Genomic DNA, 17,435 nt, shown 5'->3' on the forward strand with positions numbered 1-17,435 from the left:
ATGTTTAATAGTGCAGGCATCCAGGTGCTGTAAACATTATAGATGTTTTCGTATGCTGTGTGCAGGTCTCTGTAATGAAGACAGCGACCACAGCAGATTTTAGAGCTCGATGATTTATCTTCTGCCAAGTGCCACTGTGGGTCTTGCGTAGTATATGGCACTCCTGTACTAGGTCCGCACAAAATGTTTTAATCAGCGTTCAAAATAACGCAAGTATTTTCACTGGGCAGATTTCGAATCTGGCTTTATTAAGAGATGCTTGCCACGCTGCAGTAAAAAGCTTACTGCAGTCTCATTGAAAACCAGCCACATTCTTCTGCGAACTCTATCCTCAGGTTACTTTATTATTATAATGCATCCCATTTTTTAAAAAGACCTGTCAGAGTTTTGTGCCACAAAACCTTTTTACATTCACGCCACGTAGTCACGCTTAAAATTTAGCTATCGTATCTGGTTTCACTTTGATTAAATTTTGTGCTAAAGATCACTTATTGATCTGGATTCTGCGGGTGAAGGAAGAATCAGCTGACCACCATTTGGGAGCTGGCTCTTGGCAGCAGGTGATGAACAGAAGGGAGTCTCTGCCAGGGAACATTTTGTGTAAATTGGTGAACGTTTTGCTGGGATACAGTGGAGAGAGGACATTCCTAGAAAAAGATCTTGCTTTGACATCGGGCATTAATCCTGCTATCTGCCTATGTCTCTAAACTCTTTTTGTAAAGTAATAGAAGTGGAGGTCAGGAGGTTGCTGGGGTTCTTTTGTTGTTTGAGAAAAGAAAACATTTTGAGTTTAGGGATTATCTCATTTCATTTGTATAGTCTTGTGGACTTTTAAATTTCCGATTAAGATCGTAATGTATAGCGATGGAAAAGGAGACAGTATGAGGAGAAGATCCTAAACATGTTCTTGAGAGTTTTGTCATCTTCCTTGTGTGTGTGCACATATATGTGCATATACACACGTGTGATACATACATACGCAGTTCATACATACCTGCACACACACAGATACACCTGCACACATGCATGTGAGTTGGTGTGTACTGCATTTATTTATATTTGTCTTCGCCTTCATGGGTCTGTTGTATGTCTTCTTTTCTCCCATCTCCCCATTATACGTAGACGCCTAGTACCAGAGCCAAACGTGATTACTAATTTGTAAAAATTGTCCTCATTCATCTTTCTGGACCTCCCAGTTGTCACCACCATACCTGGAGAGCTACCATTTGCCTGTCACTGCTCCACTCTGTCCCTTTGGATAGTTTTCCAGAATTTGTCTTCCTCTGAGCACTCCTAGAGCCTCGTACATGCCTTCTCTTATGGCACTCCTGACTTTGTGCTTATATGTCAGTGCCATCTGCCTTGGGATTGAGGGGTCCTTGAAGGCAGTGACTAATAATTACCCATATTTGTATATATGACAACTAGCAGAATGCAAAGTCTTTATTTTTAAAATTTATTTATTTGTTTATTTTTAAAGTTTGTTTATTTTGAGAGAGAGAGAGAGAGAGCACAACTGAGGGAGAGCGGACGGGGAGGAAGAGAGAGAATTCCAAGCAGGTTCTGCACTGTCAGCACAGAGCCCAACGCGGGGCTTAAACCCACAGTCTGTGAGATCATGACATGAGCTGAAGTCAAAAGGCAGACACTTAACTGACTGAGCCACCCAGGCACCCCTAAGCATTTATTTAACACATATGCATGGAGTGTCTCTTGAAGCTTCCATTGGCGTGAGAGAGAAAAAGTTGTTGCTAAGTAGATAGGGAGCGCCGGAGGGGACAGGATGAAGTGGGAAATACTTACATGGGGTGAACAGTCTTGGAGAAGTGAGCAAGGAGTGCAGAGCTCCTGGGACTGGGACACATGTGGACTCTTTGAGCAGTAGCAAGAGAACATTTGTGGTTGAAGCTGACATGAGGAGGGAGAGTGGTGACAGGTGAGGTCAGATGTGTGTGGTGGGAGAGGAAGGTGGTTTAGATCATTGTGGGCCTCATAACACTTTGGTTTCTTGGAATAAAGTGGGGACTCCTTAAATTAGATAAGAGGTTTAGAGCAGGGGGTTAAAATCATCCAATATATCAGTGCAGTTGTGGGATCGCTCTGGCTGCTGTGTTGAGAACATGATGGAGGAGACCAGTTAGGGGGCAAGACGCATGATGGGAGATGTCAGTGGCTTGGACCAGGATGATCTCAGACAAGGTGAAGAGATGGAGTCAGATTCTTGGTATATGTGGAAAACAGAATCAATAGGATTTAATGATAGATTAGATGGGAAATGAAAACGAGAAGGAAAAAAAAGGCCATTCTAAGCATTTATCTCTGCAACTACAAGAAAGGAGTCTCCATTTATTGAGCTAGGAGAAACCAGTTGAGTGAGGGGATCTAGGCTGGGAGAAGGGAGAATCGATAAATCCTTACTGTATGTGTTTAGTTAGAAATGACTATTATGCATCTAGGTAAAAAAGATAATTTGACATATAGTTACAAAAAGACTGAAGCTTCTGGAAAAGGTCCATGGAGAAGAATAAATAGGGTGTTTCAGCGGATAACCGGTTTTTAAATAGTGGTACTGGATGATCCCACTTAGGGAGTGGGTATAGGTCTGACCTAGCACATTTCAGTATCTAAATATCTGAGAAGGGTTGGGAAAATGGAGGAACCGGTAGAGGAGGCAAATCAAAAGAGGATACGTTGTCCTGGCAATCAAGCGAAGAAAGCTTTTCAAGGAGGAAGAAGTGATCAACTTTGTAAGATGAGTAAGAGGAGGGCTGAAAAATGGCAAGTTGCGCATCATAGGTCACATCTAGGATGGCTGTTTCCGTGAAATGGTAAGACTAAGACAGAAGTGCAGGCAGTTAGTAGAGCCAGAGTTTCCTAGTGCTTTCAAGGGGTTCTGCTGGACAGTTGAGTGGAGAAGTAGAAATGTACCTGGAGGGCAACATAGCGTAAAAGGAGGGGTTTTCATTAGATGACACTAAGTAACTAAAATCCTATTTATGTGGTAGATTACTAACTGAGCAAGTGGATGTATTTAAAGAGCCCAAAGCTGTGTTGTCCAAAAGAAATAACATGTAAACCATATGTGTAGTTTTCAATTTTCTAGTAGCCACACTAAGATGTAAAAACTTCTATTTAACTCTATGTACAAATATTATTATTCAAGATGTAACCAGGGTAATTGATTGAGATAGTGTGTGCTCTGTTTTCATACTGACTTCAGAATCCATGTGTAATTTTACAAATACTGTATAGCACTTCTAAATCGGGAACCCTATTGCAAGGCTCAGCAGCCACATGTGAGTAGTGAGTACCATATTGGATAATGCAGTTCTTGATATTGCCCCTCTCAAATAAGAAAGAACTGTGGTTGAAAGTAAAGCAGAATAAGTTGGATTAAATCACATCACTTATTCAGAGTGTATAATTTGTACCAATTGTTACACACTCAATAAGAAATTAAGATGGAGTAGTTTGTTGCGTTAATATCACAGAAGTAAAACTATTTTTTTCCATTTTTAAAATTTGCACTTTTTAAGAATATGTTTTTTTTTAAGTTGATTTGTTTATTTTGGGAGAGTGGGAGAGGGTGAGCAGGGGAGGGGCAGGAGGAGAGGGAGAGGGAGAATCCCAAGCAGGCTCCACACTGTCAGTGTGGAGCCCAGTGTGGGGCTCGATCTCAGATATCATGAGATCATGACCTAAGCTGAAGTCAAGATTCAGATGCTTAACCAACTGAGGCACTCAGGAGCCTTAATAAACCATTTTTTACTTGTGGTAAAAGACACAAAACCTGAAATTGACTATCTAGTCATTTTAAGTGTAAATTTATTAATTGTAATAAGTTTATTCATACTGTTAGGCAACCATCACCACAATCTAGACTCTTCATGTTGCAAACAAAACAAAACAAACAAAACAAAAATACCACCAAAAAACGTTGTGTTTTACAAATCTGAAACTGTATACCCATGAAGTGACAAGTCCCTATTCTCCCCTTTTCCCTAATGCCTGTCAACTACCACCCTACTTTCTGGGTCTCTATTAATTTGACAACTCTAGGTAACTTATAAAATGGAACCATACAGTATGTGTCTTTTTATAACAATGATATGCCACTTTAATCCCATCAAGATGGCTATCATCAAGAAAAACAAAATACCAAGTGCTGGTAAAGATGTAGAGATATTAAGACCCTTGTGCACTGTTGGATATTTAAAATGTTGTATCCGCTGTGGAACATATGGTGGGTCCTCAAAAAATAAATAAATAAAATCACTAGCAATTCCACTTTTGGATTTATACTCAAAAGAACTGAGAACAGGATTAACTCAAAGTTTTTTGTATACCATGTTTATATTAGCATTATCCACAATAGGGAAAATATGGAAGCAACTCAAGTGTCTGTTGGATAAATAAAGAAGCAATATGTGATATACATACAGTAGAATATTATTCAGCCTTGAGAAGGAAAGAAATTCTGACATAGAGTAAAACTATTTTGAATAGAAAAATGACTGTATCCCCTTCAACGACACTAAGACTTTATCTTAAACTATTTTAGTTAAAAAAAAAAAAGGCTAATTGCCATTTCAACTATGTGGTTACAGTAAAATTTGAAATGGGTTTTATGTTATTTATAACATTTATAAAGTTTTGGGCGATTTAAAGGGCATTAAGGGTTTTTTTTTTTTTTTGATGAATTATACATGTTGGTACTCAAGATTAATGGCACCCTTGCAAAGAATGTGTGTATTCTACTTGGATCTGTTGAAATTGTAGTAATGGAATAGCATTTTTGTAAGGTTGTAGGTTATACAGACATGTTCTTTAAACAAACAGTTTTGAGGTGAGGAAAAACAGAGAAATGAGTGCAAACCAGGGTTGGAATAAGTGGAAACTCCTTTTTTTTTAGGAATACTAGAAAAGGGTGGTAAGAAACATGAATTACAGGCACTTTTATTTTTATTTTTCCCTTGACTTTCTGTCCATGGAGAAGTGGAACTTCCCTGCCTCAGTTTTCTCCTTAAACAGAGATGGACTCAGTCTCCTTAGGATATGGCAGTTGTGTGATTCTCTGAAATGGAGATTGTTACAGTAAATTACAAGTTGATAGTCAATTGTAACTATTGGACACAAATGGTTTGTGTCCAATAATGAAAGTATGAAATAAAGAAATAAACATTGTAAAGCAGCTTGGAGACTGCCCCTGGGTTGAGTTATTGGTGTTTCTGAGATGGACATTTAAAGTGGCTTTCATGAAAACAAATTCCTTGGGTTTATTTTTTTCAGATTTTTAAAATATTAAACATACTTATAGACTACATAAATGAGATGTTGGAAATAGTACCTTTCAAACAACAATAAAAGACAAAGTGCCTTTGGCTTATAAAGGAGAGATTATAAAAAAGAATAAGCTTTATTTGGAGAAATATAATTAAATTTATTTAAAAAGGGAAAATGAGCTTTATCCAGTTAAGGTAGAAACAGGCTGAAAATATTTGGGCTAAAGTAATACATATTTTGAAAAATGGAGGATTAAGAAAAAAAATTAAATAATTCAGGTGCCTGGGTGGCTTAGTTAAGTGTTAGACTTTGGCTCGGGTTATGATCTCGCATGGTTCGTGGGTTCAGGCCTCGCGTGGGGTCTGTGCTGATAATTCAGAGCCTGGGGACTGCTTTGGATTCTGTGTCTCCTTCTCTCTCTGCCCTTCCTCCCCTCACACTTTGTCTCTCTCTCTCTCAAAAATACATAAACATTAAATAAAACATAATAATTCAGGTATACATAGAGCAGTATGAAAGGAAGGATGTGCAAATGTGCATTTCTTTCGAGAAAAATCAAGGAATGCATTTAAATTTAGAGAAATAAAAATCTATAGACAATTAGAATGTGCTAGGTCATGTTATAAATGTGGCTCATTTTCCTTTCCAAAATTGTACGTTGTAAGAATCATTTTTATAAGGCTAGTTTGGAATGTCTTTTGCAATTTTAAGCCAAAAGCTTTTTATGAAACTTTTAACAAACATTGCTTATCATACTCATATAACCGTATATATTTTCATAGTTTTGTATTATCTAGCCTTTTAAAGCTGAGAATATAATTTAGATACTTCACAAAAATCTTGATGCTGTAGCCCAACCAAAGTTAGTCTTTTTCACTCTGTTATATATTTACATGTTATATATGAATGAGATTATCTAAATTTACATTTGTTTCTGCTCTAAACATCATACTATAATGTCTTATTTTTGCAGTAAAAGAAGATGTGTAATTCTTACACTAAATTCTGTACTAAAAGTTTATTGTTTGGCTCAAGTAAACTAATTCAAACTTCATGAGCTCCAAAAGGAAAGAACTGATACTAACTTGACTTCATTGTGCTTTTATCTCCAGGATATTTTTATTTTTCCTAATCAGATTCTATGTAGATATAATCCCCTAGCTCTGTCTAAATGCACTTCTTCTGACAGCTTTTTGACTGTAAGAACCGAAAGAATACATGCATGAGAGCAAGTCAGTAGGACAGGAGTTGGAAATACTTAAGCTAAAGGGAATGGTTATTAAGCTATATAAGGAGTCCACCTGAAAAGATCTGCCTTTTTTTTTTTATAAACAGTATCTGAAAAGACAGACAAGACACAAAAAATAGTATATCCATTTAGCTATATAGTAAATAGTTCTCTAAAGTGAAATCTGAGCATAAATAATTTATTTCCTTGTGAGTTTTCTTCAAGGTGAGCATTTTTGTTTTCGAATGTACAGGTTCTCTACTGAGACTGTGCTCGAACCAAACTTTTCCACTGCGTGACCTTTGACACCATGCTGTATGCTTGTTCTGTGAAATGGGATTCTGCAAATGTTATGATTTGTGACTCTATTTTGGGGTAATTAAATGAATAAATGAGAAAACTGGAGGTTAGCTATTAAGGAGAGTAGATTAGACATCTGCAAAGCTTGGAATTTTTGCATTACTACAGTCATGAAAGTAAAGGAGGTATGTGAAAGTTGGCCTTGTCCTCATTTTATGCTGCACCTCTGTTTCTGGATATTAACTAAGAGTTGTGTACTGCCTATTGATGGGGTTACGCTCAAGGGATCTGGAGTTAGGCTCCCTGGGGTCTCAATGGTGATAGCGTGGACACTTTTGTCCTGTCCATCTAAATTTTCGTTACCATTTGTGAAAATGCAGATAACTTTTGAACCCTGATACTACAGAGATTTGAAAGGAATAACTGAAGCCACATCTGTAAATCACCTTATACAGTTCCTGTCACAATGTAGAAGCTTAATAAATGTTAGCAATTAAAACCATCACCAGTCTTGTTTTTGTTATTATTACCTGTACTATCATCTGTAAGAGAGACTAATGACAGTACAATTTGAGAGGTGGTTAACTGGGCACGTATAAAATTCTACAATCTTATTAATTAGGAAGGGAGTTGTCAAATGTCTATTCAGCCAGGTCTAGCACATTAAATGAAGGTTATCTAAAGCTGTAACCATTGTTAACATCCTTGTTACCTTGAGTCTCTGAGACAGAGGCTGAGCCTAATTGTTTGGAGGTCATAAAATAAGAAAGGCTTTGAACTTTTGTCTAAAAGTAAAAAATGCTGCCTCCTATGCATATGATCTCTAGCACATCAAAATGAATGTATTAGTAGTTAATTGCATCTGTAGGGAAGGGAGAGATTGAAAAGGTTTTAACAAGTGAAGAATTACAAAAGGAAATTAATGTACCTTACTCAGTATTAACATGTGTTCAGTGTTGCAGTGCCATACATGTTGTATTTAGTGTTTTCCTTTATGGTTTTATTTCATAAACTTTCTTAACAAGTAAATCTTTAAGGTGTTTGCAAGTTTATTAATGCTTTGGTTCTACAAGCTTTGTTTTTGCCATAAGGAGGCTTAGATGTATCAGGAGATTTTGTGCATTAGGATGGACTGCTGTACTTGTGTCTTTTTTCATCTATATTTTTATTCAAGTGTAGTTGACATACGATATCCTGTTAGCTTCAGGTATGTAATATAGTGATTTGCATTTATACACATTATGAAGTGATCATCACAATAAATCGGGCTACCATTGGTCACTGCACAAAGTTGTTGCGATATTATTGACTATATTCTTTACGCTGTACATCGCATTCTGTGTCCTTTAATCCCCTTCCCTTATATTCCCATCCTCTCAACCCCCTTCCCTCTGGTAACCATCAGATTGTTTTTTGTATGTATGAATCCATTTCTGTTTGTTTCTTGTTCATTTGTTTTGTTTTTTGGATTCCACATATAAGCATTTGTGTTTCTCTGACTTACTTCCCTTAGCATGATGCCCTCTAGGTCCATCCATGTTGTCACAAATGGCAACATTTCATTCTTTTTTTTTTTATGGCCGAGTAATGTTCCATTGTAAATATACACCATGTCTTCTTTATCCTCTCATCTGTTGATGGACACTTGGGCTACTTCTGTATCCTGTCTTTTGTAAATAATGTTGCAGTGAACATAGGGTTGCATATATGTCTTTGAATTCGTGTTTTCATTTTCTTTGGATAAATCCCCAGAAGTGGCATCAGTGCATCATATAGTAGTTCTATTTTTAATTTTCTGAGCACTTCCATACTGTTTTTCAGAGGGGCTGCACTGTTTTGCACCTCCAGCAACAGTACAGGAGGGCTCCCTTTGTCTTCATCCTCACCAATACTCAACACTTGTTATATCGTCTTTTTTGTAATAGCCTTTAACTTTTTTTTTTTTCTGAGAGAGAGAGAGAGAGAGAGAGAGAGAGAGAGCGCGCACATGCACACACTAGTAGGGCATGTGGTGAGGGTGAGTAGAGGGAGAGGGAGAGAGAATCCCAAGCAGGTTCCATTCCCAGCGTAGAGCCCAATGCAGGGCTCAGTCTCATGACCCTGCAATCATGACCCGACCCAAAATCAAGAGTCAGACACCTAACTGCCTGAGCCACCCAGGCACCCCAATAATAACCATTCTGACAAGTGTGAAGTGATATCTCATTGTGGTTCTGACTTTCTTTTCCCTGATGATTAGTGATGTTGAGCATCTTTTCATGTGCCTGTCGGTTGTCTGTAGGTCATCTTTGGAGAAATGTCTGTACAAGTCCTTTACCCATTTTTTGATCAGGTTTTTTTATAAGTTGAGTGTGTTCTTTACATATTTGGATATTAACCCCTTATCAGTTATACTATTTGTGAGTATCTTATTTAGTATGTTGCCCTTTTGTTGAGATTTTTTGCCTTTTTTTTTTTTTTTTGCTGTGCAAAGTTTTTTAGTTTGATGTACTCCTGTTTATTTTGCTTTTGTTCCTCTTGCCTGAGGAGACAGATCCAAAATTAAAAATATATATATTACTAAGACTGATGTCTAAGAGCTTAACTGCCTATGTTTTCTTCCAGGAATTTTATATTTTCCTGTCTTACATTGAAATATTTAATCCATTTTGAATTTACTTCTGTAGTTGGTGTAAGAAAGTGGTCTGGGTTCATTTCTTTTGCATGTAGCTGTCCAGTTTTCCATACACCATTTATCGAGGAGACGGTCTTTTCCCCATTGTATGTTCTGCCCTCCTTTGTCAAATATTAATTGACAGTATAAGTGTGGGTTTATTTCTGGGCTCTTATTCTGTTCCACTGATATTGTGTCTGTTTTTGTGCCAGTATCATATTGTTTTGATTACTATGGCTTGAAATCAGAGAGTATTGTCTCAAGATTGCTTTGGCTATTTGGAGTCTTCTGTGGTACCACACAAATTTTAGAATTCTTTTAGTTCTGTGGAAAATGCCATTGGTATTTTGCTATGGATTTCATTGAATCTGTAGATTGCTTTGGGTAGTATAGACATTTTAGCAGTATTCTCTCAAACCATGAGCATTGTGGAATTTTTCCATTTATTTGTGCTGTATTCAATTTCATCAGTGTATTATAATTTTCAGAGAATAGGTTTTTGGTAACCTTGTTTAAATTTATTCCTTGTATCTTTTTGTCTTTCTGATGTAATTGTAAATGGATTTGTTAATTTCTGTTAGTTTATTATTAGTATATAGAAATGCAACACATTTATGTATATTAATTTTGTATTGTAGAACTTACTGAATGTATTTATTCTATTAACTTGTGTCTGTATTAGAAGTTTCTGGCTTAGACTTTGTAAAATTGCTTTCAATCAAAATTTTGGAGGACAAAGAGATGGTAAATATTTGTGTAAATATAACATATTTGAGCCTGTATGATAAACATAAAACTACTAGACATTTAGGTACCATAGAAGAAATCGACAGATAAATAAAGTAGAGAGAAAGGGTCAGTAGACTATATTGTAAAACTCTGATTAGTTTTTTTAAGATTGGAATGAATGAATTTTATTTTTTTATTATTTTTTAATGGTTTCAGGAGTAGACTTTTTTTTTTAATTTTTTGAATATTTATTTTGAAAGAGAGACAGAATGTGAGTGGGGGAGGGGCAGAGAGAGAGGGAGACACAGAATTTGAAGCAGGCTCCAGGCTCCAAGCTGCCCACACAGAGCCCGATGTGGGGCTCGAACTCACAAGCTGTGAGATCATGACCTGAGCCAAAGTCGGACGCTTAACCTACTGAGACACCCAGGTGCCCCTGTTTTGTTTTGTTTTTCTCTTTAATTCCTTCCCTCTGTGTTTGGATTTGAATAGCTGTTCTTTTTCTAGCATCTTGGGTTCAGCTTTTCTTGAGTAACTGACTGAGCCACCACAGCACCTCAGGAGTAGAATTTAGTGATTAAGTATTTTTCTGAAATAATTAGAGATTCACATTTGATTATAAGAAATAATACATAAAGACCCTTTGTCCCCTTTGCTCGGTTTCCTCCAGTGGTGATATCTTGCAAAACCAAGTGCAATATTACAACCCAAATGTTGACATTGATATAGTCAAGATGGAGAACAGTTTTTTCACAACAGGGATTCCTTGATAAAGCTCTAATATTTGATGACTATGTCACCTCAAAGAGATCAACTTAATACTGAGCTTAGTTCAAAGAAGCAAGCCAGAAAATTATCAAGAGAACATTGAGGGGCGCCTGGGTGGCTCAGTCAGTTAAGCGTCCGACTTCGGCTCAGGTCATGATCTCGCGGTTCGTGAGTTCAAGCCCCGCGTCAGGCTCTGTGCTGATGGCTCAGAGCCTGGAGCCTGTTTCAGATTCTGTGTCTCCCTCTCTCTCTGACCCTCCCCCATTCATGCTCTGTCTCTCTCTGTCTCAAAAATAAATAAACATTAAAAAAAATAAAAAAAAATAAAAAGAGGACATTGATCATAAGTTTCTGCTTCTTAATTGGAATGTTCTTGCAGTCAACTAAGCAGCAGCAACTACCAGTAGAGAACAAATGCCTATTTGTAATATCTCTTCAAAGTAATAAAAATCTTAATACATCTGATAGACCTTGATTGAGTCAACAATTACGAGCTTTCTGTAGATAATAAAAATGCTATGAAAAAACGTAACTAAACACCATTGATGGAATGGTAGGGAATGATGAAGGATTCTGGAGTTAATAATGAGGTCGCCCAACATTGTGAATGTCCTTAATATCAAAATCGTACAATTGGAAATGCTTAAAGTAGTAAATTTTATGTTTTGGCTGTTTTGCCATAATAAATACCACTAAGCAAAGTACAACAAAAATAACATTGACCATTTCTTACCTTTCAATATAACTCAGGAGTTTTGTTTCAGATAATGACTTTTCTTTTAAAAGCATCAGTTTATTTTTAGGCAGAATGGTTGTTTTATTTAAGGAACTGTTGGAAATTTGAGGCAGGCTTCAAGTGGTTCTATAAATTAATTGATCTGTAGGTATCACCAATATTCTTAGGGTTTAAATGCTAGGCTTAGAGTTTAAATATGTTAAATATATTAATATTTAAATATCCTTAACATTTATTAGGATCCAGAGATACTTCCTGAGTAGTGAGGTATTTTGTTTTGTTTTTATAGGCTCCAAGCCCAACATGGGGCTTGAACTCACAACCCTAAGATGAAGAGCCACATGCTCTGCCACCCGAGCTGAGCAGGCACCCCTCAGTAGCTAGATGTTTCTAAACTGTATAAATAATGGTTTGCTATTTGTCCCTACAGTTATCTCCTATGTATTTCTTTAAATGAAATGTCCTACTTTTTTAAGAAACTTTAGTCAGCTTAAATTGTCTTACTATTCTATTTGGTCAAAATGAAGTTACTCACCTTCAGCAGCTTTTGAATTTGATGGGCACTTTCCCAGTGCTCCAGTTGGTGGGCCATGGGCTACTGAAATGCTGGCCACTATTTAAAACTCTTGGAAATGGTAAGTGGTGATACAAAGAACATCCCAGGCATCCTCTGGCTGGGGCAAGGGTTTGAGATAAAAAAAAAAAAACAAAAACAAAACAAAACCCAAAAACTCATGGGGAATAGAGCTGGAGGAACCATGGTTGAATAGTTGAGGTCATTGAATCAGAGGATAATATGTGCACATCTATCATTGTCTTAGTCTGTTGAGGCTGCTGTAGCAAAAACACCATAGACTGGTGGCTTATAAACAAGGGAAATTTATCTGTCATAGTTCTGGAAACTGGAAAGTCCAAGGTCAAGTTGCCAGCAGATCTGGTGTGTGGTGTGAGCCTGCTTCCTGGCTTATAGATAGATGTCTTTCTTCTCATTGTAACTTCATTCGAAGGAAGTGGGGGAGGGAGTTCTCTGGGGCCTTTTTAGGAGTTCCATTCATGAGGACTCCCTCTCATGATAAAAGCACCTCTCAAAGGCCCCATCTCCAAATACCATTACATTGGGGATCAGGATTTAACATATGAATTTTATTTTATTTATTTATTTTTTAACATATGAATTTTAGAGGGACACAATCAATTTACAATAATCTTATAAAAAAAGAAAAGCCATTTTCCTTTAGGCCTTTGTGGTACTTCTAATTTTAAATGAGTATGTTATTTAAAAATGAGAAAAAATTGTAGTTTTCTTAGCTTCTTATTTTATAGACCTGAAAAAAACACTTGGGTAATGAGAGATGAAAAAGGAGTTTGAGTTTGAAACCAATTAACAACAACTTGAATACGATGCACCTTTTTTATCACCCAAGTGTGGTGTAAGTATAAAATTTGCTTTCCTATTTATAAAAAGATCAATGGCCAACTTTTGGTAGAGCGGCAAACTCCGACACGTTGTGTTGTGTGTATGAATTTCTACGCCCACCATGTGTGTACTTGTATTTTGTTTTACGCAACCACATACTGACTAAAACCATCATCATGTGCTAAAACAGATCCATCTTTTTGACACCAGTAATGTTTCTATCGATAGCTTACTTGATGCTGTGAATCTCACAAACCAAGGATACTGGAACTTTGGCAGATATCTAATTGGTTCGCAAATTGTCTGTTCTTTAATTTCCTGAAAAATTTCATCATTTTCTTATTATTTATCTGAAATAAAATGAAAAACGAATATAATTCAGACTATCTTCCTCTCTTCTCCTCTACCTTTTCATTAAAAAAAAAAAAAGGCAATCATTGCAGTGGTCTTTTATATGTAAATCTTATCTTGCCTCTAACCATTATTGAGCTTTGTGGAAGCTAAAACTTTAAAGACCTGTGGCAAATAGAGCTATATTTTCAGTCTCTATAGAGCCTTCTGTAAAATTAGGTGACCAACCTCTACTCAATGCTGAGATTATTCATTATGCTGTCAATGTATAATTACCGGTCTACTATTTGTAATTTCTCTGTGCTAAAGTATCCCATTTGCTATTGAATGCTACTTAAAAGAACATCATTGATCTGTACCACACATAAGAGTTTTGAAATCTCGCCATCAGAGGACATTGCACCCTTACACTAAAAGAGGGTCTGATTTTTTTCTTTTTTTTTTTTTTTTTTGCAAACAACTGCTTTATAGTTCTTTTTCAATTCAGTATTACCCTTGGTTACACTTTTTTGAAAAAAAAAAAAAAAGTGCGCATTGTTTTCTTCTGTTAGACTGCTTCTGCATTCTTCATAGTCCAGGATGGTTTTACCAATTAAAATAAATTAGCTTTATCACTATTCAACCCATTAATAATAAAATACTTTACAGTAATTATTAAACATGTTAATTGAAATATTGTCCCTTACCATTATTAACTCTTATCATGATGGGACCTGGCCATAGACCTTAACTTGGCTCGCTTTCTTTTTTGACCTAACCTGTAAGTAATACACCCCTGGTATTACTACCAAGCTTAGAGGTTCTTTCTTCCTTTTTCTTTTTTTTTTTTTTTTAATGTTTATTTATTTTTGAGACAGAGACCAAGTGTGAGCGAGGGGAGGGGCAGAGAGAGAGGGAGACAGAATCCAAAGCAGGCTCCAGGCTCTGAGCTGTCAGCACAGAGCCCAATGCGGGGCTCCATTAAACTCATGAACCATGAGATCATGACCTGAGCCTAAGTCGGATGCTTAACTGATTGAGCCACCCAGACACCCCGGAGGTTATTTGTTTCCATTTGCAGTCTCTTCCAAGAAACTTTATCAAGTACCTTTGGAAATTTTGTTAAATTTTCATTCTGTAGGTAACCTTTATTTCTATATTTTAATGCATCTCTTGGTGAGAGGTATTTTATTATTAGGTTATAATTATCTATAAATTATAGTTATAGGGGCGCCTGGGTGGCTCGGTCGGTTAAGCGTCCGACTTCAGCTCAGGTCATGATCTCACAGACCGTGAGTTCGAGCCCCGCGTTGGCTCTGGGCTGATGGCTCAGAGTCTGGAGCCTGCTTCCGGTTCTGTGTCTCCTTCTCTGTCTGCCCCTCCCCCGTTCATGCTCTGTCTCTCTCTGTCTCAAAAATAAATGTAAAAAAAAAAAAAATAAAAAAAAATAAATTATAGTAATTTCTTTAAATTCTACTCATTTTCCAGAAATTCTGAAATATCCCTGAAAATTTTTTCTTAAATAAGATTGTGGTGTTAATTGGAATATTACTTATTCTTACCTTTTACCTATTTTTAGTTTTATCTGTTTTGTACTTTATAAAAGTATATTGATCCATTTGATGATCTTTCATATATTTTACTGCATTTTTTTCAACTTGTTCAGAATTGTTGTCGGTTCTACACGTTTGACCATGCTACTAATATTCTTTTAAGGTTTTAAAAATATATGTAGATTGTGAGTATATTACTGAATCACTGTTGTCCTGTAGTAGGCAGCCTGTTGATTGTTATTTACAGACGGAGAGGAAGCGTAGTGAAGTGAAAAGAGCCTAGGCTTTGGAGTGAGATAAATTTTGGACTGAATCCTGGCTTCTCTATGTTCCTGGGAAAAATCACCTAGGCTCTAAACTGCTAGGTGGTTATGAGAATTAGCAGAGATCACCTCTAGAAGTCGCTGATACATAGAGCAGTACTTAAATGTTCCTCTTTCCTCCCTTGAGTTTAACTAAGTGAAAGAGAAGATAAACATTAAAAAGGAGCAACTGGAAGAGTAGTGATGTTCTCAGCAGTAGTTATCAAACAGTGCTGGCTGATGGATGTGCTTGGTGGCCCCCAGGGCCTGGTGTGGTAGGAGAGGAGAGGGAGGAGAGGGGAGTCAGAGTAGGGCTTCTGACCTTTCTCTTTGGTTTCCATGGCTAGAGTTCCCACTTTGCTTCAAATCTGTTTAATTAATTATGCTTCAGTCCAAGACTTCTGTTGAAAGAGAAATGGCTTTACTATTTAAAAACCAGGATATTTGGGTATCCAAATCTAAGTATACTCTGGAGCACTAAATGTAACTTTTTAAAACTTTGTGCAGGATACATTAATACTTTAAAAAAAAAAAGGAGTTGTTTACCCTCTGGAATGCTTTCAGAAGAGCGCACCTTTCAGCCTGCAAGAGGCTTGAGTCTCCAATATCTGCTGTAGATGAGGGACTGAGCACGTGGTGGGTACAATGGGAAAATTCTAGTAGGCATGGTGAATAAAAGTGGAGTGGGGGTGTTAAAATTAGATTTTATTGGGCGGCTGCTCCCCACTTAGGGTGTTCAAAGTAAAGGAACTCAGCTCACAGTTTGGGTTACTAGGGGAGAAAAAAGATTCTCGAGGACCAGTGGCAGCCATCCAGCAGTTTTTAACACCTTAAAACATTCCTGGAAATGAAAAGCTGCTAAGTCACTAGGAGCAGAAACAGACGAGGATAGCATGTGAAAGGCTAAGACATTTTAGGAGTTAATATAAGAAAGTGAAAATTGAGATGCCTTTCAGAATAAGATGGGAGGCAAAGAGAACAAGACCAAAGGGGGCAGTTGTGGCCATTTCTGTAATTTTGATGAAGGTGATTTTGCTAAATGTGGGTATTTCTAAAGTACTTGATTATAGTTTGTGATTCATACGCTGTCACCTTTTATACCTCACCTGGGCTGTGTAACTGGTTAAATATCTTTTCTTTGGCTAATCTGAGAGGAGACCATGTATTATTTGGAAGTCACAGTAACCATTTGGTCAAAGAGGTAGATGAACCCTGTTCCTGTCTTCTCTGTGTCTGATTCTGGTGTAGGTAGCTTGTCAGCATGCAGCTCATTTACGCTCAGACTTTTCATGCTTTGATGCACCACAATAACTCTGTCATCTCATAAAAAAGTGAAAATTACAGTTGGAATGCCAAAGCTCTTTCTTCTTGTTTTTTTTTTTTCCTTTCATCAGCACACGTGTGTGCGCGCGAGTGCGCGTGTGCGTGTGTGTGTGTCTAAATGAATGAGTATCAGGGAGAGAATTCTCCCATGTCAGTTGTATATATGGACAGTAGACCTTATCATGAACTACAGAACACGTGGTATTTGGATTCTTCTTGTTAATTATTTCGTCTACTCATTGTGGCATCCAAGATACAGTTTGAGCGCCTTCTCTCGTGTTGGTAATTTACCAACTATTTTTATATATAAGAACCATAGCCTGAAAGATATATTAGCAGCCTAAATAATATTTTTAAAGGAATGAATTCAAAATCTATTGTCTTATTCAGCCTGACCTCCAACTATGGAGGAGGCTTTCTTTGTACTGTGGCCACCAAGTGGTGTTTTTCCTAAGTTTGCTTTTATGTTCTCCATTTTACATTTATGATTTAAGCTGCATTATTTCCTAAACTCTTTGAATTCAGGTGCTCAGGATGATCTCCTGGAGAAGGCATGCTATTTACAGATAATGAATGTTCTCTGGAAATTCTAGCCTTTCTCTAGAGAACTTAGTATATTAAAAAAAAAAAATGAAGCAAAGGTGATAATTCCTTTTGAAAAGTGAAAAGCATTTAAGATGTTTTTAGCAACTAGGAAAATATCTGTGGAAGACTATAACCAGATCTATGATAGATGCTCTGAATCCACAGGACCATGCTTCTTGGTCTTGGCATTAAAAGCTTAAATTGTAGTATACCTTCTACTTTTTTCTT

The 17,435-nt window shown here is 36.9% G+C and overlaps 1 protein-coding gene across 3 annotated transcripts in view; it reads left to right on the top strand.

Annotated features, from left to right (window-relative positions):
- Positions 1-17,435, top strand: part of PARD3B (par-3 family cell polarity regulator beta) — a 1,015,202-nt gene that overhangs the window by 326,832 nt on the left and 670,935 nt on the right. The window lies entirely within an intron of this gene.

Source organism: Felis catus, chromosome C1 (genome assembly GCF_018350175.1).
Source record: "Felis catus isolate Fca126 chromosome C1, F.catus_Fca126_mat1.0, whole genome shotgun sequence".
Taxonomy (NCBI): Eukaryota; Metazoa; Chordata; class Mammalia; order Carnivora; family Felidae; genus Felis; species Felis catus.